General features: G+C 30.3%; 1 long non-coding RNA gene across 2 annotated transcripts in view; it reads right to left on the bottom strand.

The window, feature by feature from the left end:
• The window catches only part of LOC110021296, a 7,790-nt gene extending 3,260 nt beyond the window's left edge, over positions 1-4,530 (bottom strand). For both annotated transcript variants that reach the window (XR_002293642.1, XR_002293641.1), the window contains exons 1-2: positions 4,067-4,530; positions 3,637-3,682 (exon numbers count right to left, since the gene is read on the bottom strand). This is a non-coding gene — a long non-coding RNA (uncharacterized LOC110021296). The remainder of the gene's footprint in view (positions 1-3,636; positions 3,683-4,066) is intronic.
• Positions 4,531-5,150: the final 620 nt, after the last annotated feature.

Below are 5,150 nucleotides of genomic sequence, written 5' to 3' on the forward strand. Positions count from 1 at the left end.
ATATATATATATAATCTGCATTTTATTGAATATCTGTTGATAAGTTGATTAAAAATAATTTAATGATAAGCTAGATGCGGTAGCTATTATAAATTTCTATTTTTTTGAAAAAGTCAGACCGCTGTCAGAAAACTGTCACCGCACTTAATTAAGTTCGGTGTGCGCATAACATGTCAAACTCAGTTTATCCAGACAGGGCATTCATTATGTCTTATAAATACACATAATTACCCAAAAATATACCATTCTTTTTGGCAATTGTTACAGAACACACAAATTTACACATCAATATTTCTTCCATTTGAGTTGCATGTCAAACAAACAAATGTAAAAGATTGCTCAGCGCCACTACTGAATTAACATATTCAAAAGCTTCTAGGAATAATTTGAATAACTTGTGAAAAATACAAATGTAAAATTTCTTAACATAAAAAGTAATATACTTTAAAGCCTCTTCCAAGCCGGTCGGTCTAAATCGAACTCCACAGCAAAATTACTCGTACCGAAGAAGTTTATATTAATCAAAATATAACAACAATAAACTCCTGAAAGATTAAAAATTACATATATAAATATATTTAACTTGTGTTGTATATATATTAAATATTTATTGTGAATTGTGAATAATTTGAGATGGCATTTTTCTGTTACTGTGAATATGTTAATTAAGTAAAATATATTATTAATAAACTCCTGAAAGTTTATTATTGTGTTGTATATAATATATTTAACTCTTTAATTATTCATCATGTGTAAAATCCCTAAACCCCCTTGAAAAAAATAAGTAAAAGCAATGATTTTACGATTATATTATGATGACGTTATTATTGTATTGTTGTGATTTGGTGATAATATTATTATGATTTTATAATTTTATTGTTGGAGTTGCATTTAATCCTTAAAATCATCACATTACTATTATAAAACCACCACAAAACCACAAACTCGCCATAATACAACAATAAAATCAAAGATATTAATTATTTTTTTAGTGAGCCCGGGACTCTACAGCTGGCGCGGGCGTAAATTAATTTGAGTACGAAGAAATGTAATATTTTCTCAAAATTGCCTGCAAGCACCTTAGCCAGCCCATTCCCCCTTCCCTCCTCCAAGCCTTTCTCCTATAATTCATCCTCCACCTACTTCTACTACCACAAGAATTTTGGAAAAAACAATATAAAACTACAAAAATCTGAGCAATCTAACCAACGGTATGGTAACCATGACAGCAAGATCTCAAAGAAAAAAATACGAATTTCAAGTCCCGAAAATGATTTTGGCACATTTTTTCCGTTAAGATAAGATTGAGCAGTTTATACGTGCTGCTACATTCCAAAAGAACCAATGCTTAGGTGATAACAAGTTTGTTCTTCTGTTTTTTTCTCTTTTTTTTTTTGGTAAACAGCATTTTTAAAAACGATTCTTAAACGGCTAACTTTAAAAAGAATATTTGATCAGCTGATTAGTTTTCCATATTATTCCTAATCAAAACACTAAAATTTTATCATTCATTATTTTAAAAATATGATTCTTATAATTCCAAAGCAAGTTCAAAGCATAGTTTCCTAATCACAACTGCTTAATCTTTGTTGATGAAAAAAAAAAGCACAGCAAACTAAACTCAAATGTACAAATATTCACATGTAAAATATAAAACAAGATGATTCTCAATCCAAGAAAATATAACAGTATATTTAAAACCAAAGAAAAGATCTGAATAGCTATAGATAAGAATTTTGCTTAATTAATAAATATAACTAGCAGCTGAACAAAGGAATGCTCGAGCTTGGAAGGATTAATTCAGACTGACAATTCCATTAAAATATTAGATGACCATTACCCAATAGCTAACAAGAGTGCGAAGGAAATAATTAAAGGAAAAGTAAATATTTCTCACATTTATCTTAATTTTTTCACTACCTTTCAAAAATTACTCGTGCCTGTAAGTCCACATAGTATAGAGACAATATGAAAACAATGCAATACCTAAACAAAATATAGTCCATTTTCAATTGACAAATTCCTATAAAAAAATTCTTTTGACAATAAAACGAAACGCAAATGTTTGGCAACTACTTAAATCAATTTTTTATGAATTTATACATGGAATTGCCACGGATTTTGACCGTTGAAGTTGCGTTGTTTCAATTAATTCAATATTTAATTTGTGGCCAGAATACTGTAGGTTATATTTGACCCAATACAATAACATTATGAGCACAAATAAAAAGTTTTTTTTTCCGGATGAATTAATCTCATAATAAATAACTTTTGAAATGCAAATGCGTTTTTGTTGGCCCCTCTTGAATAATTTGCTTAAAAGAAGTCTATAAATATCGCTTTTTTATAGAGGAAAACTCGTTTCTTTAGTTTGATTTTATTTGGGTTAACCCCTCACTTTTAACTTCCTTTCATATAGAGTGAATTCTTCTCAGTCTACTAACCTTTTTATATTCTTGTACGAGTTTCTAGGTAAAATCTTTATATTCTTTTATCAATTTATTTTATTGCTCGTTAACATGATAAGATAGCATCAGAAAGAAGAGAAACTTCTTTTTTTCCATAGCTTAAATGTCTTAAAAAGTGACTATTTATGGAATATGAACTAGTTATTCTCTATTAATTAATCACTTAACAAATAACAGGGTAGTTGGTACTTAATTAACAGCTCATAAAAACATAATACAAGATTAGTTTTACAATTACATTCCATATTGCTCCATCCTTCCCAACCTCCCCTTCCTCTCCAATAGAATTTTTTTTTAGTTTTGACAAAAAAAAAATCATCATGAAATTTATTGACATAAATATTAAAGAGTGTTTCGTTGGCTCACTTCTTTAACAAGAAAAGTGAGCTCGTAGACAACTGCTTATTTTTATGAAATAAGCTTCTTGTAGGCTGCATACTTAAACATTTCTTCATGATTTAAATTAAAATTTTTTATACACTCATTATTTTTTCATCTCGTTTTATTCAAATCACCTTACTAGTTCAATATAAAGCTATGATCTTTATAAAAATCTAAAAACTATGCCAAAATTTACTTCATATCCTTCGATCTCTCACAAATACTAACTCGATCGTTAAATGCCTCTTGAGATAATTACTTCAAAGCACAGGATGTAATTATAACTGCATGAAACCGCACAACAAAAGCACGGTATATTAACAGAAGTGCTTCTTAACTTCATCTAGTTTAGTCAATATTGTATTTACTTCATCCATCTTCAAACAAAGAGATCACAAAAGATAAGTGTTTTTTTTCCTTCTTTTTTTTTGTTGTACAGAAGTAAAACAGTCAAACATAGGCTACGAATAAAGAAAAAATGAGATGCAATGGATGCTTTAAAAGTTGAGACCAGGACCATCACCAAAGGAGAAACTAGGTTTTAGGGTTATGAAAAAGTGTTCAGAAATGAAAAAGCTACCCAACAAGGATGGGATAACTCACAGTTACAGAAGAGGAAAGCTAAGCAAAAAAGGAGGCAAACTTTCCATCACATTCATTAATTTCGTAAAAACCATTTAATTAACAACAATAAATAATTACTCCCGATGGTTAACCCAAAAGCCAATGAATAATGTGTCAGAAAGAAAATTCTTAGCCGTTTGAACACTGCCCAGTAAAATCAAACCTGGTGGAGCGGATCTTCCCATTACGTTCCTGTTCTAAAGTCAGATCTGCATTAAAAAATAAGACATAATAAACCCACAGTTAGTTCTGACTTTCAGTCAAACACGAAGAACGACGCTGGCATCGAAAGAGCCAGGGATCCTTACTCAAAACATAAAAAAAACAAAGCAACAACTTAGAGAAAAAAGTTTAAAAAACCACAAGCTGCATGCTGTAATGATTCCTAGTATGCAAAATGCATGCGTCCCTCCATGCAATATGATTATGGCACGAGATTTAAATAAAAAATATATATATAAGCCGAAGGAATTTTTCGAAAGGAAAGAAAGGGGAATTAAAATTAAAATCTCAACTTAAATAACCTTAAAAGGCTACAAACAACAGATAATCTTAAATAGATCTGAAGCTAGCATGCAGATCCGCACTCTCACCTGATATACTTGAAAAACTCATCAAGCTTCCTATTGCTGGTGAGAGAATCAGAACGATTTCACAAAGGGATGACAACGGAGATCTGTTGGCAGGATGCCCACCTCCATAATAGTTAGATCTCAGGATTTTGGAGATGCAAAGAGTCGGAGGTGGACAGAATGCCAATAACCTCTGCAAGCAACCCTTTGAGAAATCAATATGATAAACAGCGTGCTCCCAAGCGAGAAAAGGTGTGTATGATAATGGAAATTTTGTATGAGGATGGAGGGGAAGAGAATAGGGAAGGTGGGAGAATATATTGAAGGGGGAAGGATGAAGGGTCGTGCTGCAGCGAGATTGTTCTTCTTGTGTTGCGTGTGAGTGGGGCGAGGAGATTCAATGCAGTGGGAGGACTCAATCATGGCCTTTATTTCTCGCTGAGGAGAGATAAAAGATAAAGCAATATTTCTTTTTTATGGGTTATTATGAGTTATGGCAATTGACAGTTAGAGGTCAGAAAAAAAAATTTATAACTTTTTAGGGTTTTTTATTTTCTTTCATGGAAGCTTTACAATTACAGGAGCCGGAACATACAACTGTGGAGCATTTCGGGGTGTTTTACAGAAAGGATGGTGTTTAGCATTGAATCGGAAATAAATACATAAATTTAAATTTAAAGTAGTAAAAATTTAATATAATAAATATAATTTCAATTTCCTCCCTTGATGTATAATTTTAACAAATAAATTATTTCTTGAAAGCTTTAAAAATAATGTTTTTATCAATTAAAAGTTACTTGGTTGATGATATTGACAATGATAATAATGCTAATAAAAACTTTGTAAACTTTCAATAATTTATAATTGTGTTGCAATTTTGTAATATTTAATCAATTTTATATTGAAGTTTTCATTTTAAGAGTAAATAATTTCAACAAATTAATAATTACAGAAGACTTTTACAAGAAATTTAAATATAAAAGATTGCTATACATTTACAATAATCAACTTTGGAACTTGATATGTCACTAACAAATTTTCATCATCCGACACGAATTTCGAGACGATTTTTTAAGTAGAAAATATTTAAATCTTGATTAAAAGT

Source organism: Phalaenopsis equestris, unplaced genomic scaffold (genome assembly GCF_001263595.1).
Source record: "Phalaenopsis equestris unplaced genomic scaffold, ASM126359v1 Scaffold000002, whole genome shotgun sequence".
Lineage (NCBI taxonomy): Eukaryota > Viridiplantae > Streptophyta > Magnoliopsida > Asparagales > Orchidaceae > Phalaenopsis > Phalaenopsis equestris.